The sequence below is a fragment of the Apodemus sylvaticus genome, chromosome 5, assembly GCF_947179515.1.
Source record: "Apodemus sylvaticus chromosome 5, mApoSyl1.1, whole genome shotgun sequence".
In the NCBI taxonomy this organism is placed as follows: Eukaryota; Metazoa; Chordata; class Mammalia; order Rodentia; family Muridae; genus Apodemus; species Apodemus sylvaticus.
The window spans coordinates 50,630,323-50,657,859 of record NC_067476.1 but is presented as its reverse complement, the minus strand read 5'-3'; the positions used below and the strand labels follow the sequence as shown (position 1 = coordinate 50,657,859).

The 27,537-nt window shown below is 42.5% G+C and overlaps 1 protein-coding gene across 1 annotated transcript in view; it reads right to left on the bottom strand.

Annotated features, from left to right (window-relative positions):
* The window catches only part of Myo3b (myosin IIIB), a 333,329-nt gene that overhangs the window by 1,760 nt on the left and 304,032 nt on the right, over positions 1–27,537 (bottom strand). The window lies entirely within an intron of this gene.

The following is a 27,537-nucleotide window of genomic DNA, read 5'->3' as shown; positions in this document are numbered from 1 at the left end:
TAGAAGCCACGTCCTGTTTCAATAAAGCTTTGCCACTTCTAGGAGTCATACAATCCTTACAACACACACACACACACAAAAAAGAGAGAGACACACACACACAGAGACAGACAGACAGACAGGAATAAATAACCATAAGCAAGGGGCTGGCATCTTTGCGCATACTTTGCCGCATACTTCCAACCCCAATCACCTGGCCCAAGTAACAGAGCAAATTGGTTTGTCCACACTGCTGAGGTCCAAGATGGTTGTTGGCCTGCCGCTGCCTAGGGAGTACCTGGAGTAGGAAAGTCCATTAGGAACAACAAAGCAGTCTGGCCCGGCTCACACCAGAGTTCAAAGACATCTGGAGCACACATCCTCCCGGGGCGAGCACATCTTTCAGTGGGATGCACTTTAGGGGAACATGGCTTGATCTAGCGTTTACTGAAGTGCTTTGAACCATGCCACTGATCCATGTGGTCTCTGGAGGTGACATAAGGGAGGAGGAGAGGGATGACTGCTTGATTTCATGGGGCAGACTCTCCCAGTTAGCCTTGATTTCAAATCCTGGACCTAGAGTGCCCCGGAGATTAAAAAACCACATGGCAGGGAAGCTGTGGTTCATTTCCCTCCTCAGCAAATGATTCTTGTGGACTCTGCTGTGCTTTGGGTTGGATATCTGAGTGAAGGTTCAGCAGTTCAGGCTAGAGAGATGGCTCAATGATTGAGGGCGTTTGCTGTTCTACCGAGGACCTGATTAGTTCCCAGGGTTTATGTCAGAAAGCCCACAGCCACCTGTAACTCCAGTTCTAGGACAACTGGATGGTCTGTCTGATCTCTGGCACTCACACTCATGCATACACACACACACACACACACACACACACACACTTAAATTTTTTAAATCTTAAAAAATAAAAAGGTCCAGTAATTTTAACTTCTTTTCAACACACACACCTGCCAAAGGATATTGTCCTAGGCTCTCATAGGATAGCAAAGGGGGTATTTTTCCTGGACAGAATGTTTATGATAAGCTTGTGATAAACTTGTGATAATTCACAAGAAGAGTTGGGGTGGTTATGAACACTCACTGGCTTCTCTGGAAAAAGACCCAGGCTCAATTCCCAGCACCCACATGGCGACTCACCACTATCTATGACTCTATTCCAGAGGCTCTGACACCCTCTTCTGATCTCCAGTGACAGCAGACACAAGGAACATAGACACATGCATGCAGGCAAAGCGCACACACACACACATATACACACACAAAACAAATAAATCTTAAAAAAAAAAAAAGAATTGGAGGTTTGTGTTTAAAATCATGTTTTAACCTCAGTAGAAATTTCCACTTTGGGGTGAACTTATAGAGAACATTTTTCTTATACACTTTTGTATGTTGTTTTCTAAAATCCAAGAGCTAACTGATATCTAAAACCATTAAAATGTACACATTACTGGGCTGGCTTATGATGGTTCTATGCATATGCCAGGTAATATTTAAGTTAGGTCAAGCATATCTACCCTCTCAGATATTTAACATTATTTCTGTAAAAGGGAAAACTGTTCAAACTTCTCTCTTCTGACTCTGCAATGCACAGCACAGTGCTGTGGCATATAGACTTTCACACTCCTACTTGAACTGTATTCACTGGTTAATGCTCCCCCCTTCCTCCTCCTCCTGTCTTCTGGCCTTTCCTAGCCAATGCTCCACCTCTGCGCGATAAACTCCTATTTATCCACTTACCAATGGCGGGCATAGTCCTCGTCTTTTTTTCCTTCGAACCATGCTGTTTAAACTTTAGCGCTCTACTCTTTGCTGTAGCTGTGTGGAGTTCTAGTGCACACATGGGCCACATTCTTTTTAGCATCACCTGATGGACACTTATGTTGTTTTCATTTCTTGGTAATTGTGAATAATGTTTTACAGGATGTAGGACTGACATAGTGACATCATTTCCTTTGGGTTTCTATCCAGTAGAAAAATTCCTTCATCATGTAGTATCTTTTTTTTTATTTAAAATTTAATTATTAGTATGCATATGGGTGTTTTGCCTGCATGTCTGTCCACTGTGTGTGTGCCTTGTGGCCACTGCGGAAGCCAGAAGAAGACTGAATTCCCTGAAACTGGAATTATAGATAGTTCTGAGCTACCATGTGATTACTAGGCACCAAACCCAGGTCCTCTGGAGGAGGAACAAGTGCTCTTAACCACTGAGCCATCTTGCCAGCCCTTTTCTGTAGATTCTTTTGGTAAGGGAGGGCATCTGGAGAGATGGCTCAGTGGTTGAGAGTCCATATTGCTTTTCTAGATGGCCCACAGTCACCTGTAACTCCAGCTGTATGGAATGTTATACTTCTGGCCTCTGTGAACACCCACATTCATGTGCACATACATATACATACACAATTATTTTTTTTCCCAAGACAGGGTTTCTCTGTGTAGCCCTGGCTGTCCTGGAACTCATTCCATAGACCAGAATGACCTCAGATGCTAAGAGGTATGCCTGCCTCTGCCTCCTGAGTGCTGGGATTAAAGATGTATACCACCACCATGGGGCTAATTTAGAAAATCTTTACATTTTAAATTTATTTTACTTTACTTAGTGTATGTGTGTTAATTAAAAGAATCTTTTAATTTTTGCTAGTCAGCTTTTTGAGTTCCTTATACGCTGGATATTAACCCCTCCTTAAAATATGCAGCTTGCAAATATTTTCTTCTGTTCTAAGGTTCTGTCTCTTTATTCAGTCGATTATTTCCTTTGTTGGATAAGCACTTTTTTTATCCTGATGTAAAGTTGTTTGGTTAGTTTTACGCTTGTTGCCTGGGCCAATGTCCTGAAGCATTTATCCTATGGAGATAGAAGACTTATCCTATTGGAGAAAATTTTAAGATAGAGTAGCTTACTGAAGACTATTAGGAGCAGCAAATTATGTTTCTTAAATATGAACTTTTAAAGCTTGATTTTTTTTCTTCAGTTTTGACAGAGCTATGCTTAGAAAAACACTAACTTTGTAGATACATGTAGCTGCCCATTCTGGATGTCCCTACCCTGACCCACTGAGAGGGACTGGAGAAGATACATTTTGAAAAATGTCCCAGATCAGAGGCAGATTAAGAGGCTCAACCCTGTGTCTCTTACCTCTAACACACATACATCTATACTAGAGGGTATTGGTTTAACCAAAGTGCCTTTTGTTTGTTTGTGGAGTTTTTATTTCTTTTGTGGGTTTTGTTTTTGGAGATAGAGTCTTACTATGTAGCCAGACTGGCCTTGAACTTACAGAGATTGGCTTGCAGATGGTTCCTGAGTGCGAGGATTTAAAAAAAATGTTTCAAGCTGAATAGAAGCTCAAAATAAGCTTACTAACTGGCTTACGAGATGATATTGCCTGTTGAAGGCCCCAACAGCCTCCCTTGGCATTCCAGTGTCTGGAAAACAGTTTGGGACACAGGCTCACTGCACCATCTTTGCAGGAACTATGGTAGACTCCTGATGGTTCCATACACCCATTTCCTGTTTGCTTTCAAAGTCCATATTCTGCAACATGGCAGTCTGCAAGGTGCCGAGGCCTTCGTGTGTTCTTTCCTTTCTGATTTCTAAGATTAATGAGCAGGTATCTCAAGAGTTCAGGCTTTTGTGAACATGGTTGAACAAGGCTGCCATCTGCGCTCTCACAGAAATTTGGATGTTACAGGAATCCTCTGCATGGAGACTCAAAAGATTGATTGGAAGTAGCTTGGGGTTCAGCGGGAGTTCAGCTCATTTCAGAAGGACTTCATATAATGTTTACGCTTGATCAGAGCCTTGTGTTTGTCCTTCTCTCGGCTGACAAAGCTTCGGCAAACATGTGATCAATTTATGCTCTTAAGGAACTGACTGTTTTGTGGGTGGCTATTCTTCAGAGTCTCAGATGCAATTAAGTTATGGTAGAATTTCACCAAGTTTCACATTTCTCCCATAAATTAAAAAAAAAAAAAAACCACTGTGTTTAAGCATATGGTATCTGTACTCTACTGGAATTTGTCATAGTCCAGTCATCTAGCTTAGCATGGGATTAGAGCTTTGCCTGAGCTTAGTGTGTCTCTGGGTAATAGTGTTCTGCAGACGGCAGCCACATTGTAGTGCTTTATCAGTGAAAAAAAATATGTGGGCACCATTATTAGCTGTAAGTAACCAAGTAAGTAACTGAGGGAAAAATCTTTGCTTAATGAATACAATTAGAAAGCTAATATCATGTTCTCCTCATTTACAGAACCTAGCTAATAATGTATGTATGTATGTAAGTATGTATGTATGTATGTATGTATGTAAGTATGTATGTGTGTGTGTAAATGAGCATGTGGGTATGGTATAACATGTAGAAGAGAGAACAAGAAATATTGAGAGGGTCTGAGTGCAGGTAGTGAACGGGAGATATAAAAGAGGATATAAAACTATCTAGTTTTAACTCTGTTGTGAATTTTTCACTTTTTTGTAGAGGACAAATGCATACAAATACATCTGATAGTGAAAGAATAAAATCCAGCATGACGCCTCATGGCTTCTGACTTAATTGTATAGAAATTTATTGAGTAATGTGTAGTCTTTGTGTCTGATTAATTTCAGTGTGTATTTTTTTACTTGCAATGGATTTTTGTAATAAAGTTATAAAAAAGTGAAAAATTGCTGATTGCTTACCTGAATATAATGTATTTTTGTTGTTGTTGTTGCTGTGTTGTTTTGTTTGTTTCAAGAGAGGGTTTTTCTGTGTAGCCCTGGCTGTCATGGAACTTATTTTGTAGAAACCAGACTGGCCTTGAACTCATAGATCTGCCTACCTCTGCTGCCTGAGTGCTGAGATTCAAGGCATGCACCCTCATACCCAGTGGTATGCTGTATTTTAAAAAAAGGAAATTTATTTGTTTTCTTTCATATGTTGAATGTTTTACCTGCATGCATGGATGTGTGCTGTGTGCATGTATAGATGTACACTTCATGTATGGATGTGCACTGTGTGCATGCATGGATTTGCACCACATGCATGGGTGTACATTGTATGCATGGATGTGTATTGTATGCATGGATGTGCATAGCATGTATGGATGTGTACCATGTGCATGTATGGATGTGCACCATGTGCATGTATGGATGTGCACTGCATGTATTTGGACTGTGTGCATGCATAGATGTGAACCATATGCATGGGTGTGCACTGCATGTATGGATGTGCTCTGCATATATATGCACTGTGTGCATGCATCAGTTTGCACCACATGCATGTATGTGCACTGTATGCATGTATGTGCACTGTGTGCATGCTGGTGCCCATGGAGGCCAGAATAGGATATTTTGTCCTCTGGATGGAACTGGAATTATGGAAGGCTATGGTCCACCATGTAGGTGCTGGGAACAGATCACGGATCCTCTGGAAGAGAGACAAGCACTCTTATCCTGTCGAGACATCAGACCAGGCCTCCAGTTGACTGTATTTTGAATTGTTAAATCTGGCAGCTTTTACTCAGGCACAATGTAAGCCTCTGGAGTTCTCTTCTAGAAGCCCAGAGATGAGGAAGGGAATGGCTTCCTCTCCTCCATTTGAGTTAGGAGGATGTCAGCCATGAGAGCTCCCTCCAAGGTTGTTCTCTATAACTGCATGCCTCACTTTTGCCACCAGCAACTGATTGCCTTGCTCTACAAAGTTCTTTTGTAGGATTGTGGGCAGTGAAGACCATAAGGGAGGGTGGCATGGGGTGTGCAGCCAATATTCTCCAACCTGGAGAACAGGATGGGTTCTTGGTCTCTGAGGGATAGACAGACCAAGAAACAGAAGTCCTGGGACAACAGGAAAGGATGCCAAGGCAGTCCCTGGCACTGGCTCCCTCGCATGCTTCTGAGCAGGTGTGGCAGGTTTCTGAGCAGCGAGCGCTGGTCTCATTGCTATTTTATGGATGATGTATGCCCAGCATCACTTGCCAAGGAAAACATCCTCTTGAAGCAAACAGAGCATTCACTGTTCTAGATTTACAGATGGCAAAGCCCATATGGGATTACAAACTATCCCCCCGGGGTGTTTCAACAGCACCAGAGTTACACAATTCATGTACTGAAGAGCCCTGCCAACTCCATGAAGAAAGGGGGTGCGTCACTCTTCAACTGATGTTCTTGGGGCATTTAGAGGTGACAGTAACCCAGCCGTTAGCTGGACAATCTCTCTCTGAAGACTCTGATCACTCTACATAATTCTTTTTTTTCACTCTCACACACACACACACACACACCATGATTTGTAAACTAATTAATTTTTTTTGTTTTTTTGTTTTTGTTTTTTTAATTTATTGATATATTTATTTACATTTCAAATGATTTCCCCTTTTCTGGACCCCCACTCCCCAAAAATCCCATCAGTCCCCTTCCCTCCCCCTGTTTTCCTACCCAACCCTTCCCACTTCCCTGTTCTGATTTTGTTCTATACTGCTTCACTGAGTCTTTCCAGAACAAGGGGCCACTCCTCCATTCTTCTTGTACCTCATTTGATGTGTGGATTATGTTTTGGGTATTCCAGTTTTCTAGGTTAATATCCACTTATTAGTGAGTGCATACCATGATTGATCTTTTGAGTCTGGGTTACCTCACTTAGTATGATGCTCTCCAGCTCCATCCATTTGCCTAAGAATTTCATGAATTCATTGTTTCTAATGGCTGAATAGTACTCCATTGTGTATATATACCACATTTTTTGCATCCACTCTTCTGTTGAGGGATACTTGGGTTCTTTCCAGCATCTGGCAATTATAAATAGGGCTGCTATGAACATAGTAGAGCATGTATCCTTATTACATGCTGGGGAATCTTTTGGGAATATGCCCAGGAGTGGTATAGCAGGATCTTCTGGCAGTGAGGTGCCTAGTTTTTGGAGGAACTGCCAGACTGATTTCCAGAGTGGTTGTACCAATTTGCAATCCCACCAGCAGTGGAGGAGTGTTCCTCTTTCTCCACATCCTCGCCAACACCTGCTGTCTCCTGAATTTTTAATCTTAGCCATTCTGACTGGTGTAAGGTGAAATCTCAGGGTTGTTTTGATTTGCATTTCCCTAATGACTAATGAAGTTGAGCATTTTTTTTCCTTTTTTTTTCTTTTTTCTTATTCGATATAATTTTTTATTTACATTTCAAATGATTTCCCCTTTTCTAGCCCCCCACTCCACAAAAGTCCCATAAGCCCCTTTCTCTTCCCCTGTCCTCCCACCTACCCCTTCCAACTTCCCCGTTCTGGTTTTTTGCATCCACTCTTCTGTTGAGGGATACCTGGGTGAGCATTTTTTAAGATGTTTCTCCGCCATCCGATATTCTTCAGGTGAGAATTCTTTGTTTAACTCTGTACCCCATTTTTTCATAGGGTTGTTTGGTTTTCTGGAGTCTAACTTCTTGAGTTCTATATATATATTGGATATTAGCCCTCTATCTGATGTAGGATTGGTGAAGATCTTTTCCCAATTTGTTGGTTGCCGATCTGTCCTTTTGATGGTGTCCTTTGCCTTACAGAAACTTTGTAATTTTATGAGGTCCCATTTGTCAATTCTTGCTCTTAGAGCATATGCTATTGGTGTTCTGTTCAGAAACTTTCTCCCTGTACCGATGTCCTCAAGGGTCTTCCCCAGTTTCTTTTCTATTAGCTTCAGAGTATCTGGCTTTATGTGGAGGTCCTTGATCCATTTGGATTTGAGCTTAGTACAAGGAGACAAGGATGGATCAATTCACACTCTTCTGCAATGGTGACCTCCAGTTGAACCAGCACCATTTGTTGAAAAGGCTATCTTTTTTCCATTGGATGTTTCAGCCCCTTTGTCGAGGATCAAGTGGCCATAGGTATGTGGGTTCATTTCTGGATCTTCAATAATTCTTGTGTCAATCAGTGCAAGAGTATAGGGGAATTCCAGAACAGGGAATCGGGAAGGGGTAGATGGAGGAACAGGGGGAGGGAAGAGGACTTATGGGACTTGTGGGGAGTGGGGACCCAGAAAAGGGGAAATCATTTGAAATGTAAATAAAAAATATATCAATTAAAAAAATTCTTGTGTAAATACTTCTGGCTTTAGGCCTCTCCCATTTCACTTTTGTCTTATGAACCTTGTTTCAACTAAGAATATCTTTTTCCTTACTTCATCTTATTTTGGGAAGGACAGATCAACCTAGAGATAAAAGCATGGCATAAGGAATTGAGAGCACATAACTGGTTAAAAGGCATCATTTCTGCAACCACTCAGGGTTCTGGGCTCACTGGAGCTAGTTCCTTCAAACTCCACCAGCTGTTTAATTCTTAAAATGTCAATGCTAGGATCAAGGCATGGACATAAATATGAAAACATAAAACCTCTTTAGCTACCTTTAATGTGCATCCAGGGCCAAGAAAGATGGTTACTGGCTAGAGAGCCTTTCCCATCCAGTAAGAATCACATGGGTGGAAAGCTGGGAACAGTGTATAAACCCTTACCAGGGCCATCTATAGAAGAATCTTCCCAAAGGGTAAGAAACCACTTGTCCCTGTTGTACCCTGAGGAGTTCTCAGAGCCTTAACAGGGATGAGGAAGGGAGAAATCTATTGGGAGTTCAGATTTTCTCATTGAAATCATAAATTTACAAGGTAACTGTAGTGGCTATTCCTGGTTGTCAACTTGACTATATCTGGAACAAACTACAATCTAGAATTGGAAGGCTTACTTGTGATCCTAATCTGGAGACTGAGAGATACAAGTTTCTGACCTGGATCTTGGCATGGAGATCTTGAGGAATAATGGCTATGAATTCCAGAAGATTAAGACAGGGAGATCTCTGAGTTCAAGGTCATCTGGGATTAAAGGCGTGGTGGTACACACCTTTAATCTGGGCCACACCCTCTGCTGGAGACCTACACACTCTTCTTTGCATGCTTGCCTCTTGGGACGGAGCAACTGCTAGATCCTTGGACTTCCATCCATAGCTGCTGCTAATCATTGTTGGGAAATTGGATACAGATCAACAAATTCCCTAACTATATAGAGACAGATCTATATGTTCTGTGATTTTAGAGTACCCGACTAATACAGTAACTCTGATGTGATCCCTTGCTTTTATACTGGAAGGATTTAAGGTTGGCTGAGCATAGGTCTCCTTTCCTAGTGTCCTAGTTTGATTTCCATTGCTGTGTTAAAATAAGCCTGACAATAGGCACTTTTGGGGAGAAGAAGTTTATTTTAAGTCATGGTTCCAAGTTACAGTCCATCATGGCAGAGGACTCTAGGAAGGGATTAAAGTAGCTAGTCACAGTCACAGTCATGAGCAGAGAGAATGCATGTGTGATGTGTTCAGGGTCACAGTCACAGTCATGAGCAGAGAGAACGCATGTGTGATGTGTTCAGCTCACTTTCTTTAGTCGTATCTGGTCCAGGATGCAAGCCATGAAGTAGTGCAGCTCAGAGCCAGGGTGGGTCTTTCTACCTCCATGTTTGAAAGACAGTCTTTCTCTTACAGCTACGCTCACAAGAGAACCTAATCTAGAAAATTCTTCATGGAGACTCTCTGTTCATAGCTGATTCCAGGTAATTGATAAGTTGACAACTAAGGCTCTCCAACACACCTGATCTACTGCAGATCTTTGATAGGATTCTTAAAGTACCAAGATTGTGTTGGACAAGATAGAGCATGCCTTTAATCCCAGTACCTGAAAGGCACAGGCAGGCAGATCTCTGTGGGTTCAAGACCAGTCAGGTCTACACAGGGAATTCCAGAGTATCCAGAGCTACATAGTGAGACAGACCCTGACTCAAACAACAAACAAACAAATAAGCAAACAAAGAACCACCCCCAAAATCTAGGTCATGGTTTCTGATATGGTGTATGTGAGTATGTGAATGTGTCATAGTGTGTGAAAGTATTTGTGTGTGTGTTTTAAACTGGGACTTTCTCAGAAGTTTGCATCTGACCAAGTCTAAAAGAACTACGGAGTTTAGTGGACTTCTGAAACATACACACATGCGAGAGAGAGAGAGAGAGAGAGAGAGAGAGAGAGAAGAGATTTTTCTCCTGGGCTATATGTGTAATTCAGATCTTGCTTTCTAAGATGAAAGGAAAGATACAAATTTTCCCAGTTGTCATGTTATGTCATGAATAATTTCCTTCAGAATCACAAAACTGCTACAAAGAAAACATCCCTAAGTTAAATTAGCGCCTGTAGAAGATGCCAGAGTTGTAAATTGTCTATGTGGAATATTCAACTAGTTAGAGATATGGCAAAAATTTTCCCTGAAAATCATTTTATAACTCAGGGGCTGGAATGTGCAAGTGCATATTCATGCATGTGCACACACACATACACATGCACATACACATGCGCACACATGCACACACACAGCACACACATGCACATGCACAGCACACATATGCACACACATGCACACACACAGCACACACATGCACATGCATAGCACACATATGCACATGCACACACATGCACACACACATTCAGTACACATGCACATACACATGCACATATACACACACTCACACACTGAATAAATTAATTAGTTGAAGCAATTCCCCACTCTTCCACTCTTGCTTAGGTTTCTTCTCTCTGTGGTCTAGTTTCTGGTTCTGTCAATCAGCTTGTTGCTGATTCTGACACAAAACCATTTTCTCTATCATGGGAATTTGGAATCTCTCAAGGAAGAAGATAAAATTAGCCTTTCAAGGTAAGTTTATTGCTATTTTTAAAAAGTTTATTCAGGGGCTGGGGAGGCTTCAGTTCCCAGCACCCATATGAAAACTCACATCTATTTGTAACTAATATGAGGAGCTCCAACACCCTGGCCACTGCATGCACAGACATATGTGTGCTAAAATACTCTTACACATGAAATGACATTAGCAAACTTTTATATTCCACATATATTGGGCAACCTGCATTCACTTTTCTTAAACTAAAAACATTTTACTCATTCATCTTCTTCCTATTATAGCTTTCCCTTCCACTTTAACAATAGAATTGCATCTACTGTTCATTTAGCTTATACTGAAAATCATATATCTCTTAAGCATACATTGTTTTACAGTATTAAATAAGTTCCCTTGTCAAAAAAGTTAGAGGTGATACCCAATTGTCTCAATTGCTTAATCTCCTTCTTTTATTAGTAGTAACGGATGGGACAGGTTTCTTACTTCCTATCCAGTGATAGTCTAAACTTTGTTATTTCTAGTGGCTACATAATTTTCTTTTTGTAGATAGAATATGGTTAATATATAGAATTTCCTCTTCAGGCAATAGAAATGATTTTCTCTGTTTTTGTATAATCAGTGCTGAAATTACAAACACCAGAGAAATCTTAAAACACAGATGGTGAGACAGGCAATTTTGGCACATGCCTTTAATCCCAGAACTCAAGAGCTAGAGACAGGTAGATCTCTGAGTTCGAGGACAGCCTGGTCTACAGAGCTGCAGAGAAACTCTATCTTGAAAAATAAAATAATCAAAACAAGGAAAAGGAGTAACTTTCTTAAGTTTAGTGTTACTTCTTGTCATATCCATATACCACATAAGATCACCTTGGAGATCATGATACCCCTGGCCCACATTTGAGGAACAGTGTGTGTGTGTGTGTGTGTTTGTGTGTGTGTGTGTTTGGGGGCAGGGGAAGAGACAACAAGTCTTGGGGTTTGTTGGACACCCCAAGCATGAATTGAGTACAAAGCTGTAGATACAGCTTGGTCTTAATGATAAGACCTTTCTTTGTAGCATTGACATGAGGCAGAAAGATCTGGAAGGAGGACACATGACAAGTGTGGAGCTCACAGGTGCCGCAAAGTGTGATTGTTGTCTTATTCTGGTAGAACTGTGGTGTTATTCCCCGGCTCCCTGCCTCACTGTATATCAGAATCACAGAAAGGTTTGGGAAGAATACAAGTGTTCCAAGCCCACTTAGGAGCTCCTAATTCAATTGGTCAGGCGAAGGAATTCCAGCATTGTGATTGCTTAAGAAAGACTTCTCCCAGGAGGTTTTAATTTGTAGCTAAGGCTGGGAAAGGCAGAGGTTTGACCCTTTCTCCTAGCACAGGTCAGGGTTTGCAGATTAGCTGGGTGCCACTTGGAAAAGCTAGCATAAGCTCAGAGAAGTTTAAACTGAGAGAAAAGGGATTTTGGAAAAGGGAAGTGTCTTAGTCAGGGTTTCTATTCTTGCACAAACATCATGACCAAGAAGCAAGTTGGGGAGGAAAGGGTTTATTCAGCTTACAGTTCCATTTTGCTGTTTATCACCAAAAGAAGTCAGTACTGGAACTCAAGCAGGTCAGGAAGCAGGAGCTGATGCAGAGGCCATGGAGGGATGTTTCTTACTGGCTTGCTTCCCCTGGCTTGCTCAGCCTGCTCTCTTATAGAACCTAGCAATACCATCCCAGAGATGGTACCACCCACAGTGGGCCCTCCACCCTTGATCACTAATTGAGAAAATGCCCTACAGCTGGATCTCATAGAGGCACTTCCCTAACTGAAGCTCCTTTCTCTGTGATAACTCCAGCCTGTGTCAAGTTGACACAAACCCAGCCAGTACAGGAAGTGTTCCCATAGGGTTCTGAGCACTGTCAGGCATTTGCCTGGACAGGAGGCTACATTAAATGGAGCCCAGAGCAGATACCAGGGCTTCCTGATCTTCCAGGACATGGGCAGAGTCATTGCCTTTATTGCAAGAAACAGTTTGCTGACCATGGAAATGCTGTCTCTGATTTCCAGAGTGATGAAGATACTCTTCTGAGGTTTGAGGTTAACAAATAAGTAACAAAGACTCAAAGCCATTCTGACCCCAGGAGCTCTCCTTAAAGCAAAAAAAGAATGTAGAGAAGAAACTGAGAAGAAACTGCAGGGCAGTGAGAGGGCCTGGCCAGCGAGGTGTCCTAGAGGGCAAATGGATTGGTTACATGTTACCAGTGACTAAGTGTGGCTGTTATATAACTTTCAGTATAATACCAATTGATTGTCTTCCTCACGTCATTCCTATCTTTCTGCCTTTAGCTTTTAAATGGTTCAGAGGCATCACCACACTCCCTTTCACAGGATGCTGGAATACTTTATTGGGACCTTCTTTGAAATGCCTGTGCCCTAACTTGTGCCTGGTGTGAGCAGGGATTAAGGCAAATTGGTCACCAAACTGTACCAAATAGGAGAAAGACACTAACTCATCTTTTAAAAATATCAATATGAAAACACTAAAACCAGTAGTATTAGTTAGGAGTCTCGGGGGTATCATTTTTGGGGACAGAGAGACAGTGTCCAGTGTAAGGAGGCAGTGTCCAGTGCAGAGAGACAGTGTCCAGTGCAGAGAAACAGTGTCCAGTGTAGGGAGGCAGTGTCCAGCACAGGGAGATGGTGTCCAGTGCAGGGACACAGTGTCCAGTGCAGAAAGACAGTGTCCAGTGCAGAGAGACAGTGTCCAGCACAGGGAGACAGTGTCCGGTGCAGGGAGACAGTGTCCAGTACAGGGAGACAGTGTCCAGTGCAGAGAGACAGTGTCCAGTGCAGAGAGACAGTGTCCAGTGTAGAGAGACAGTGTCCAGTACAGGGAGACAGTGTCCAGTGCAGAGAGACAGTGCCCAGTGTAGAGAGACAGTGCCCAGTACAGGGAGACTGTGTCTATATAAATGTGGATAAAAAAGAATGGATTTCTCTGAAGAAACAGCATTCTACATGTATAATCATGTGGGATACCATGGTGCTGGTTTGATCAGTTATAACTGGATCTTTGGGGTCCCAGGGTAGAAGATGCTAGAGCTCCTGTCTCGAGCTCTGTACCCCTCCTGGACTCTGGCTTCTTCTGTTGTTGTACAATGCCTGGTGAATTCTCATGACAGCCTGATAGAGACAGCAGAACTGCACAGAGGTAAGTTTAGGCCCTTTTTTGCTGTCTTGAGACAGGGTCTTTCTTGAGACAGTTTTTCTATTATGCAGAGACGCCTCCCTGGCTGTCATGGGCACTACCTCCTGAGTTCTGGGATTAAAGGTATGTCCCACCATGCCGGTTGAACATGTGGATTCTTTGTTTTTTTTTTTAAATTATTTCTGTTTTTAAAAAGTTATTTATTTTATTTATTTGAGTACACTGTCGCTATCTTCAAACATACCAGAGAGGGCATCAGATCTCATTACGGTTGGTTGTGAGCCACCAGGGGGTTGCTGGAAATTGAACTCAGGACCTCTTCAAGAGCAGCCAGTGCTCTTATTCGCTGAGCCATCTCTCCAGCCTCCACATCCTTTTCTTAATTCTCCCTTTTCTTTCCTCTCTTCCTCCCTCCCTTCCTCCCCTCTACTCCTTTCCTTCCTCTCTCTCTTCCCTTCTTAAATCTACATTAACCCCTCCCTTTTAAAAATAAACAAGCAAAAAATAAAATAAATAAAAATCTTTTTTTTTCCTCAGGCTGGCTGATGCAGGCCTGAAGTCCAAGCTAGTCTGTACGCTGAGGCAGGAGGATACTTGTACTTGGGTACAAAGCCTATCCTAACAATAAATGAGTTCAAGCCCAGCCTGGGAATCTCGGACCTTGCCTCAAAAGTAATCAAACAAGTAACAAAGGGTATGTAGAGGCTTTCACTTTTGAGCGCAGAGATGAGATCTCCACCTTCTCTCTGGAAGGGACCCAGCTAGGAGCACACAGGGCCTAAGATAAGTGGAGCAGCAGGGTCAGAAGTCTTTCTGCCCACAGCCATTTGCACCAGGGAGCAGGGAAACACCACAGCCTTCTGTGCATAGCTGGCCAGGAGAGAGAAATCTCCCAGCAGTGCTTTCACTTTACAACTCCGAAGAGTAAGGACACAGGCTTATAGGCCCACAGGAGGAACAAACTCCAGCCAGAGACAACAATACCAACTAGCACCAGATGGCGAAAGGCAAGCACAAGAACCCTAGCAACAGAAACCAAGGCCACATGGCAACATCAGAACCCAGTTCTCCCACCACAGGAAGACCCGTATACCCCAACGCACTGGAAAAGCAAGAATTGGATTTAAAATCGTATCTCATGATGCTGATAGAAGGCTTCAAGAAAGACTTAAGTAACTCCCTTAAAGAAATACAGGAAAACATCGGTCAACAGGTAAAAGCCCTTAAAGAGGAAACACAAAAATCCCTTAAAGAATTACAGGAGATCATGGGTCAACAGGCAGAAGCCCTTAAAGAAGAAACACAAAAATCCCTTAAAGAATTATAGGAAAACACAAACAATCAAGTGAAGGAACTGAACAAAACCATACAGGATCTAAAAGTGGAAGAAGAAACAATAAAGAAATCACAAAATGAGACATCTCTAGAGATAGAAAACCTTGGAAAGAATTCAGGAGTCATAGATGCAAGCATCAACAACAGAATATAAGAGATAGAAAAAAGAACCTCAGGTGCTGAAGATACCATAGAAAACATTGACTCAACAGTCAAAGAAAATGCAAAATGCATAAAGCTGGTAACTCAAAACATCCAGGAACTCCAGGACACAATGAGAAGACCAAACCTAAGGATTATATGTATAGACGACAGCAAGGATTTACATCTTAAAGGCCCAGTAAATCTCTTCAACAAAATTGTAGAGGAAAACTTCCCTAACCTAGAGAAAGAAATGCCCATGAACATACAAGAAGCCTTCAAAACTCCAAACAGACTGTACCAGAACAGAAAATCTTCCTGGCACATAATAATCAAAACACCAAATTCACTAAACAAAGAAAGTAAATATTTACACAATACAAAGAAAGTACTATTAAAAGCAGTAAGGGGAAAAAGGCAAGTAACTTATAAAGGCAGACCTATCAGAATTACACCAGACTTCTCACCAGAGATGATGAAAGCTAGAAGATCCTGGGCAGACCTCATACAGACCCTAAGAGAACACAATGCCAGTCTAGGCTACTATATCCAGCAAAACTAAATTATCATAGATGGAAAACCAAGATATTCCATGATAAAACCAAATTTGCACAATATCTGTCCACAAATCCAACCCTACAAAAGATAGTTGATGCAAAATGCCAACACAAGGAGGGAAACTACACCCTAGAAAAAGCAAGAAAGTAATCTTCCAACAAACCCCAAAGAAGATACCCACACAAACATAAAAATAACATCAAAAATAACAGGAAGCAACAATCACTTTTCCTTAATATCTCTTAACAACAATGGACTCAACTCCCCAATAAAAAGACATAGACTAACGAACTGTTTCTCATGTAAATCTTCAATTTTATCAGAAAATGTTTGCAATTCCCCTTTTAATTAATTTAGTAATTTCTTTTATGTCTACCATTTTATGTGCATTATTTTTCATGATAATCTTCAATTTTAACATCTTTCTATATACTTCCTCTATTTTATCAGAAATGTTTTCAATGTAAATCTTTGATTTTACCACAAATATTTCTAATTCCACCTTCAATTAATTTAGAGTTTTTATATCAATCATTATGTAAAAATTTCCATGAAATAGTCAATTTTAATGTGTTTGTCTATTTATTTCTTGAATTTTACCAGAAATATTTTTCATGTAAATCTTCAATGTTATCTGAAAATGTTTATAATTCTACCTTCAATCAACTTAGAATTATCTATATGCCTATTATTTTATCTATATAATATCCGTGATATTTAAATTTAACATGTTTTTCTATATATTTCTATAATTTTATCAGAAATATTTTACATGTAAATCTTCAAGTTTATCAGAAAATGTTTATAATTCCACTTTTAATCAACTTAGGAATACTTTTATGCCTACCATTATTATATCTAAATAAAAATTTCCATGATAATCTTCAATTGTAACAAGTTCTACATTTTTCTACAATTTTATCAGAAATATTTTCCATGTAAATCTTTAATTCTATCATAAAATGTTTGTACCCCATATTTCAATTAATTTAGCAATGTTTTACATGTCTACCACTTTACTCCTTAATTTTCCATGAAAATTGTCAATTTTAACGTGTTTATCTGAAATATTTTCCAAGTAAATCTTTAATTTTATCATAGTGTTTTACTTCCCTTTAAAAGCAAGCAAGCAAACAAACAAAAAACCAAAGGGTGTGTATATGAGCAGTAGGGCATCTGCCTAGTGTCCATTAGGCCTCAGCTTAACACACACACACACTGCAAAACAGAACAGAACAAGGGCAGGGTAAAACTGCAGTATGGAATTTTTCTGGGGGTGTTGGCATGTCAGAGGGTGTTCATTCTCTCCTGAACATCCTCCTCGGAGCCACATTCCTTCCCAGGGAGTGGGCAGTGTGTGTGTGTGTGTATGTGTGTGTGTGTGTGTGTGTGTGTGTGTGTGAGAGAGAGAGAGAGAGAGAGAGAGAGAGAGAGAGAGAGAGAGAGAAACTCCTCCCCAGGGTGTGAGCAGTGAGGGGGAGTCACACTCTTCCCAGGGTGTGAGCAGTGAGGGGGTCACACGCCTCCCCAGGAGGTGAGCAGTGAGGGGGTCACACTCCTCCCCAGGAGGTGAGCAGTGAGGGGGTCACACTCCTCCCCAGGAGGTGAGCAGTGAGGGGGTCACACTCCTCCCCAGGGGGTGAGCAGTGTGAAGGCAGGGAAAGGGGAAGCTACCACCCAAAAGCTCTCTAAGTCCCCCCAACTTGGAGCCGTTGGACTGCAGAGCTGCAGGGCTGCAGAGCGGTGGCCACTTAAATTCTAGGGCCGCGGTTGAGAAGCAGACAGACAGACAGACAGACTTTTTCATTCTTAGCTTCTCAGACTTTGAAGGAGGTCCTGCAAAATGTACTCAGGCTTCAGATAGGAAAGTTCCCGGATGAATACACCTCGATTGCATCTTAATGCAGGTCATTCGTTCACAGAGCAAGGCCGCCCGGGGACGTGGGCTCCTCTGAGCCCCTTGCCTGAACACTCGGTTTCAGATGGACTAAAAGATCTCATCATAATCTTACTTGGTCGGCCTTTGCCCAGTTGTGGTTAATGTCCGGGTTAACACGGCACAGGCGTGCGTGCACCAGCCTAACTCTGTAAATTCTAAACTATTTTATACACTGGCCAGGGGGTCCTTAGACGGATAAAGAGGCTGAGGGCGGTGAGACATACAAATGACTGGCGGGTGGGTCGCGGGTTGTGGTGGGTCGCGGGTTGTGGTGGCGCATGCCAGTTGGATTTGCTGAAGGAGGCAGAAGCAGTAGGATGAGTTTGAGGCCAGCCTGGATAGAATTAGAAAACTGAACAGGGAACCGAACTCACAGGCATGGCTTCCTTTTGCATACACAATGAGAAAGTAAAACCGACGAGATCGTGCTGATGGAAAAAAATCTCACCATTGCTATTATTTCAGTCATACTCTCTGAAAAAGCCAAGGAAATATTATTGTTGGGGTTCTTTTCCTATTTTGTGTTGAATATCCGGGTGGGGTCAAGGAGTGATTCTCCTTTGTATATTACAAAACACAATCCTGTCTAACTAACTTATAAACATTCAAAAGTCATGCAAAGAGTGGAGCACAAAGCTTTCAGCTTTCTATTTCAATCAAGGACTCAGAATTTTGGGGACTGCAGAGAGGGCTCAGTGGTTAGGGTACTCACTGGCCAGAGGAGAGCACGGTTTGGTTCCGAGTAGCCACATGGTGGCTCACAACTCTCTGTAACTCTAGTCTCAGGGGATCGTTTGCGGTCTTCTGGTCTCTTCAAGCACCAGAAACACATGGTACACAAACAAAATGCCCAAAGCAGAAACTAAAAATAATAATTAAAAATAAAAGACCAGATTTAAGTGGGGTGTGGTGGTGTATGTGTTTAATCCCAGCAGTCGGTAGGCAGAGACAGGGAGATCTCTGAGTTTGAGGCCAGCCTGGTCTACACAATGAGTTCCAAGAAGCCAGGGCTACATAGAGAAACCCTTTCTTGAAAAATCTAAACCAAACAATCAAGTGAAATTTAGAGCTTTGATTGACAAGATGGTTCATAGGCATTTTCAGTGTAACCCAGTGACTTGAGTTCAATTTTTAGGACCCAGTGGTAGAAGAGAAGTGACTGCTTCAAGTTGTTCTCTGACATCCACAAGAGCTCCGGGGCACATGTGTACCATATAAGTACACCAAAGTAACAATAATGATAAACACAATAGTCCCTCTTAAAAAAAATCAGATCCTATTTCTTTAGAGTTGCACTGAACCACTAAATTTCTTTGCCTTGTTTTTCAATTTGATGGAAGACTAATAAAACCCAATACAGAAACAATACCAAAAGCCCGACTTCCCATCCCTTCCTTCCTCAAGTCTCTGCTGGAATAGAGATTCTCACCAATTGCATTATCGACTTTCTTTACCATGTCTCAGAAGCAAGCCAAGCTTAACTGAAGGAAAGACTGGCTGCTGTGACCAATTTCCCTGAAAACTGGTGTCTCGGTGTCACACAAGTGATTTAGGTCTCAACAGGGAAATTAATCATTTTCTCCCTCAAATTTCTTTGCTCTGACTCTGTGCACTGACAAACATAAGCTGCCTTGGCCACTGAGTCTAGGACTAAAAATTCTAATGTGATTCAGTTTTTAGTTGCCAAGTACATCTGTTTCCGGGGATTACATTCAATGGTCCTCAGGCCTTGCCCTCCGCAGGAAACGTTCAGGGGTTTGATTGTCTGGGCATAGTCAAATAAAATATTAACAATCAGAAACTGGGTAGCATTTATTTGGTGGTACAGAGAAAATCGTATTATCGGCAGCTCTCCGGCGGGCGCAGTGATCTTGGCCATCCCTCATGATGCTGGGAAACGGGCCACCAGCTCTGGAAGGGTGCAAAGCCCTGGCTCACTTGGCACTTCCTCATCTCAGGCTCTTACCAGCCTCTCCTCTTCTATGAGACAGGGACCCAGCAGAGGGGTTAAATGTGTCGAGAAGCCAGTCCAGCCTGGGGTCATTGGCAAACAAGGACCAGCATTAAAAGTCAGCAGGAGACTAAGGGTCGGCGACAAGCTTGGCTCAGACACCATCTGGAAGGGGAGAGGCTGTCCAAGCTGGAATCTCTCTCTCTCTCTCTCTCTCTCTCTCTCTCTCTCTCTCACACACACACACACACACAATGCCAAAGAAATCCTTTCTCTCTCTCTCTCTCACACACACACACACACACACACATAATGCCAAAGAAGCCCTCTCTCTCTCTTTCTCTTTCTTTCTTTCTCTCTCTCTCTCTCTCTCTCTCTCTCTCTCTCTCTCTCTCTCTCTCTCTCTCTCTCTTTCACACACACACACACACACACATACACAATGCCAAAGAAACCCTTTCTCTCTCTCTCTCTCTCACACACACACACACACACACTATGCCAAAGAAACCCACTCTCTCTCTCTCTCACACACACACACACACACATACACAATGCCAAAGAAACCCTCTCTCTCTCTCTCTCTCTCTCTCTCTCTCTCTCACACACACACACACACACACACAATGACAAAGAAACCCTTTCTCTCTCTCTCTCTCACACACACACCCACAATGCCAAAGAGACCCTCTCTCTCTCTCTCTCTCTCTCTCTCTCTCTCTCTCTCTCTCTCTCACACACACACACACACACACACACAATGCCAAAGAAACTCTCTCTCTCTCTCTCTCTCTCTCTCACACACACACACAATGCCAAAGAAACTCTTTCTCTCTCTCTCTCTCTCTCTCTCTCACACACACACACACACACACACACACACACACACAATGACAAAGAAACCCTTTCTCTCTCTCTCTCTCTCTCTCTCTCTCACACACACACACACACACACAATGCCAAAGAAACCCTTTCTCTCTCTCCTCTCTCTCTCTCTCTCTCTCTCTCTCTCTCTCTCTCACACACACACACACACACATACACACACACAATGCCAAAGAAACCCTTTTAGAGTTTTTGGAGCTACAAACATTAGCTCTTCTGCTTTAACACAAGTCCTTCATGAAAGTTCTATTATTTTCACAGTACTCTGTTTCTGAGAGGAGCGGGCCTGGCTAGCTGTATTCCTAGGTCAACTCCTCTTCTCCTCATTGGTCAGTTATTGATGACTGGTTTGAAACCAGCCCAGCCTCGAGTAGTCAGGAAACTCAATTAAGGGAGGGAAGGAAGGAAGGAAGGAAGGGAGGGAGGAAGGAAGGAAGGAAGGGAGAGACAGAAAGAGAGAGAGAGGGAGCAGTCTGTGTACTCAGGCTTGCCTTACATTGTTGAGTAAATTGTCTTCTCCTCCTCCTTCTCCTTTTCCTTCCCTATTCCTTCCTTCCCCTTCTTTTCCCTTCCTTCCTCTTCTTTTTAATCTTAGACTTCTGAATCTCCCATCTTACTCCTTTATTTATAAATATGTGAGAAAGAAAAATGCTTTTAAAATACAAGTTTCTTTTGATTGTAGGTGGTTAAAACACAGGGATGACCTAGGTGTAGCCTTTAAGATGTATTAAAACACTGATTTAGACAAAGCCCTGATCTCACTGTGAGAACTGTTGATAATACAGGTGAATTCATGGAGAGTTTGTCCACCAGTTCACTCTTGGTTTTAATGTTAGTCTTCAGCTTCATTTTCTTTTTGACATCAAAGCAGCCATTGTAAGGAAAAAAAAAACACAGGGCTGTGTTTGTTTTGGGGCGGGGAAACATTTTTCTGGTGTTTCCAAGACTGCCTGTATGAATCTTTCAGCAATTTTTGAGATTTTTTTGGGGTAAATAAAATGGCACATACACACACACACAAACACATAGTGCCTGAGGAAGGGGTAATTAATGTGACTTACATATATGTACGACCACATATGTGTATTTTTGCATATTATACTATATGAGACTGTTAGCAGGAATATGGAGCAAGGTTTGTGAGGAAAATAGAGTTTTTCCTATGTTCTTTCTTGGGGAGCTTGAACTTTTTGTTGTTTTAAAGAAACATGTACATGCATTTTGGGACATGATATTTACTACATGTAGAGCTGGCATTCAAATGAGGGTGTCAAGCATGCTAAGTTTGTCTCCTACACACGAACTGTGCTTTTGGTGCCTAGTTTAATATGTAAAACAAACCTACGGGGTACCTACTGGAGAGCTGTGCTCCACATTTGGGATGACTTTTATCCTGGACTGCATTTTAAAATCATCTCCACAGTGATCACCCTGAGGGGGAGGCAATAGAACAGCACCTTCCTCCACTGCAGAGGTTCCAGTCATTCTTTGAGTTGGTGTGGAAGTTTGGGTGTAAATGGCTCCCATGGGCTTGTATATTTGATACTTGGTCCCTTCTACCCGCCACTTCCCTCACCGCCAGGAGCTGTAGACCACTCAGCTCAGAGACTTCAGGCTCTTCTCTGTTCTGATGCAACACTGAAGTGTACGTTTCTAGCCAGAAAAAAGTGTACTCATTAGCCTGAAAAGCATCTCACATCAGAATGTGCGACTCAGCCTTTATCCATAGCCCCTCAGGTTGTGGAGTTATGAAATTGCTCATCAGAATGAACATTTAGAATATCTTAGCTGATAATATACCCTGTGTATGGTTTATTTTTCCTAGCTATGCTTTAATAATAGCAAGCCATAAGTCATTGTACTGGCTGGTTTTGTGTGTCAACGTGACACAGGCTGGAGCTATCACAGAGAAAGGAGCTTCAGCTGAGGAAATGCCTCTCTATGAGATCCAGCTGTAAGGCATTTTCTCAATTAGTGATCAAGGGGAGAGGGGCCATTTAGGGTGGTGCCATCCCTGGGCTGGTAGTCTTGGGTTCTATAAGAAAGCAAGCTGAGCAAGGCAGAGGAAGCAAGCCAGTAAGAAACATCCCTCCATGGCCTCTGCATCAGTTCCTGCTTCTTGACCTGCTTGAGTTCCAGTCCTGACTTCCTTTAGTGATGAATAACAGTGTGGAAATGTAAGCTGAATAAACCCTTTCCTCCCCAACTTGCTTCTTGGTCATGATGTTTGTGCAGGAATGTAAACCCTGACTAAGACAGTCATTTATCCCAAATACATTTCCAGATTAGAGTGTATCTGGGTAGCAGTTATTTGAATTGTTTGAGAATACTACCACGATTTGCAGTACTTCTTTATCTTATTTTATTTGTGGTCTGTCCTGAGACTAAAATCTCATCCATTATAGCCTGGCCTGGAACTTTCTGTGTAACCAAGAATGATCTTATACTTCAGATTTATCTGCTTTTATCCAGATAACAGGAATGCTTTCCACCATTACTGGGATGGAACCCCACGGCTTCACACATGCTATACTAGCGCCCTGCTGACTGAGCCACACCCCATCCTTGCTCTATCCCATCTGCTACTGAGAGTGAGGTATTGTCTGGTCTAGACCTTGGTAGGGCATCTTTGGTTCTCTACTGCACCTGTTTTGTCTATAGAGCCTCAGAGTTTCTCTATAAGCAGAGATCACGTGTTGGTCTCCTTTTCTATGAATTAGCCATATTCAGTAATAAAGCATGACAGCTACACTAGAAATAAAAGTTCCTAGGTAGAGACTGGTCATGACCTGCTTGAGTTCCAGTCCTGACTTCAACCAGAGACTGGTTGTGGCCAGCCTAACATCACTGCACAGAACCCAAGAGGACCAGAGTCTGCCAGGAATGCTGAGATACAGACAGACATTGCAAGGATAGCTCCTGTCCTGAGGGATACCTCTTGGGGACTGGGGCTGGGGTTGGCTGTGACCACTCTGCCAGCATTGATGATGTTAGACAGACACTGAGTAAGCAGCATGGAGCCACATGGAGAAAGAGAGTGGCTTAAAGCTGTCAGCGTAACTCAGAAGACAAACCGTTCTGGCCTGAGCTAGTTTGAGGTTGGGTTTCTGGTTCTTGTGTTTAAATGAGTTCATATGAAGGACTTAAACTTACATAGGTAATGTCCTTCTTGTCAACCACTGGCAAAGTTACTCCACATCTGTAGACAGTGTGGGACATAGCAGGGACTTTGTCAGCTGTGCCTAAGCCTCTTAGCTGGCCTGGTCTATAGTGCCTTGTGTGATTGTGTCTATTTAAATGTCAAGTATGCCAACAGATGCAGATCCCTAAAGGACTCTCTGCTTGTACCTTTGTGAGTGTGTGTGTGTTTGTGCATTTCGATAATTTAATATCAGCTAGAGGTGAAACATACCAAGTGTCCCAGCATTACTTGTGAGGCAGACACTTCTTACTAATGAAGTAAGCAGTGGCATTTGTGTGGAAACACAAGGCAGACCTCGGCGAGCAAGGGGCTGATTTCCCACCTACATCAGAAGAAACATGAAAGAGCAGTTCTTAATTACAACCAAATATTAGCTCTGGCCCCTGGGAGCTCATCACTCCATCTCAAGATCTATATTTATGAAAATTTAAGCAATGTCTTAAAACATGTTAATTTGTTCTTTGTTTATTGCTTTCCCTGACAGATTAATTTATTCCAAGGGACTTTGGTTCTCAAGCGCTAATATATCGATTGGGCCCATGTACGACATAGCTAACAGCCCGGGGAGGAGATTTCGATGGAAAACAAAAGTCTTTCTTGTAGTTTTCCTTAGGTAATTAAGTTTGTATTGTGGGCTCTGGCATGCTTCCAGCTTCCTCTGGATTTGCATCTCTGGCTTTTTGATCAATGGCTAATTTCATGAAAGGCAAGGAATACACACACACACACACACACACACACACAGACATACACACAGATGCACAGACATACACATAGACACAGACACAGTCACACAGACATACACGTATACATAGACTCAGACATAGACACAGACAGACACAGATATACAGACACACACAGACACATAGACATACACACAGACACACAAAGACACATAAACATACACACAGACACACAGATACATAGACACACAGACACATGGACATACACACAGACATATAGACACACACAGAGACATAGACATATACACAGACACAGAGACACACAGATACACAGACAGACACACACACACACAGACATACATAGACATATACACAGACACACAGATACATAGACACACAGATACACAAGCACACACACACACACACACACACACACACATTTGGGGCCTGAATAAGTCAGTTCATATATATTGCAGCCAAGAGAAAAATTCAATGCTTTTTTCTTTTTGATTTTTTTGTTCTTGGGTTATGGCTTTCCAGGAGTTTCTACATAAAGGGCAGTAGACAGGAGGAAGCATCTATGCTAGAAGCAGTAAGATAGCTTCCCCTGACTCTAAGAAGAGGAGCATTAGTGGGAAACCCTGCTTACTGTTGATGGAAGTTTGGTGGCCTTTGTTTCATTTCCTTCTCATATCAATTGGCTGTTAACACACACACACACACTCACACACACACACACTCACACACACACACATGCATACACACACCCCTAACCCTGAACAATACTCATTATCCCATGTGTCAGTTTCTAAGGAGGTATTGATGAGCAGGACAGACATAGCCCATACCCCCTTGGAGAATTCCTTCCCTCCATGACAGAATTCAACTGTAAACATTGCAATTATTACAAATTATGATGAATGCATAGAAAGGAACAAAGAGTTCAGTGTACATCAGAATTACAGAGAAATGGGAAGCAGATGGCTTCTCTGTGAGGTGACAGTTAAACTGAGACCCAAAGAATTATGAGATACAGCCTGTGAAGATAGAGGGGCATGAGTATGGGGAGGCGAAGAGATGGAGGTGAGGTATCTCACCTGTCTTTAATAGAATTTACACCAGAAGTAAATGATCGGAGTCTGGCCTACCAGCATCTTGGCTCTGGATAGAAGTGATTTTGCTCATTTCCCACAGCAATGCTTCCCACAGCAAAGAACTGTACTATCATTCCCACAGACGGACTACTCACTCTGCTCCAGTTTGTCTAATTCAGAAGTGGTGCTGATTCAGGTTTAGGCCATTTAACTCCAGGGCCCACTTTCTTACCACTACACCCCATTCTCTGGGGCATCCCTTGTCAGCAAGTGGCTACAGGTGGCTCTGGCGGGCTTGGCTTTATGGCCTACAGCTTCATGTGAGGCTCTTATTTGAAAGCCCCACTGCTCTGAATTCCCAGGAAGGATGCTCGTGTTCGGTGATGGCCACGAAGCACCAGGCTAAGCTGGAAAGCCAGGAGACTTAAAAGGAAGAGTTGCCGTAAAATAAACGGTCTTTCCAGCCCTCTGCTCGCTCTAATCCTGTGTTCCAGTGACCAAAGTCTGCTGTTTATTCAGATGGAACAGGCCATGATGCCAAGCGCTGTCCATAGCAAGGGAAGTTTTTGAGGCCCTTTGATGTCACATGCCTCCCAGGAACCCCCAGCCATGTCAGGGGGAGCTGCTTCATGTTTATATCTCTAAAACAGAAACATTTGAGAACACAGACCGAGAGACCCAGCCGGCCAGAGTGTGCTGTGCTTTCTCCAGGAGAGTGACTCACTGCTAATGTCTTCATTTTGGACACTGCTGTCAAACGTGAAACCATATGCTTTAGATTAAAAGCACACTAAGTGAATCACAAGTTTCTCAAGATGGTGCTTAAAGTCTGCTTTGGCATCTGTTGGTTACCAAGAGACCCATATGATCTTGTAATTAAACAGCAAATATTTTCTGCAAAATCACTCATCTCAGCTGTCCCCAAATGCTGTGGTTGTGGTTTTAGATGCTATGTTAAGAAGGCGGTTTCACAACTAGTCCGGTTTAGAATTGTTTGTTCCCTAATCCAGCGCTGTCCCATCTTTGTCTAGCATCTTATTCCAAGTCACTGTATGAGAGTGTAAAGCCGTTGTTGTTGTTGTTGTTGTTGTTGTTGTTATATGAGCAGCAAACATTTGAAAAGCATGGCCAGAAATGGCAGACGGCAGAACTGCCAATAACAGACGCCATTCTATCTGCTTGGCCATGAGATTAGTTTACCTTGAAGTTCATACCAGAATCTCTCTCTGTCTGTCCGATGGCGGCAGCCATCAGAAACCAACTGAGACCACTGCACACAGCAAGAGACATATCGGAGATCAGAAGTCAGGGACTCATAGGATTGGTGGGGGAATCGAGAACCCAGCTTGTACAATAGGTGCGATCCAAGATACCTGGAGCAGCAGGGGATCAAAGCAGCCCTTAGGAGCTATTCGCCACTCTCCCCTCTTCTCTGTCATGATGGGGCATGCGCCTCTTCCATTAACTATTTTATTTACTTTATAAATTGTGTATGTGTGTCTGTGTGTGTGTGTATGTGACTACACTCATATTCGAGGTGCACTTGGGAGCCAGAGGTTGACATTGAGTGTCTTCTTCAGTGGCTCTCTTCCTTATTTTTTGAGCCAGTTCCTCTTATAGAATATGGGTTCACGAGGTCAGGAATCCTCCAGTCTCTGTGTCCCCAACGCTAGAATTACAGCCACACGTTGTTTAAATTTGGCTTTTTACCCAGATGCTGAAGCCCCCAACTTTAGGTCCTCATGTTTGTGCAGCAAGCACTTCACCTGTGGATCCATGTATTTCTTCCCACCACAGTCTCTTGGCCCCTGTGTACCAGCTGGATAGCCAGGAGACCCCCAAGGGAAACGGGGTGACTAAGAGGACAGCAAAGAAATTACTCAAACGA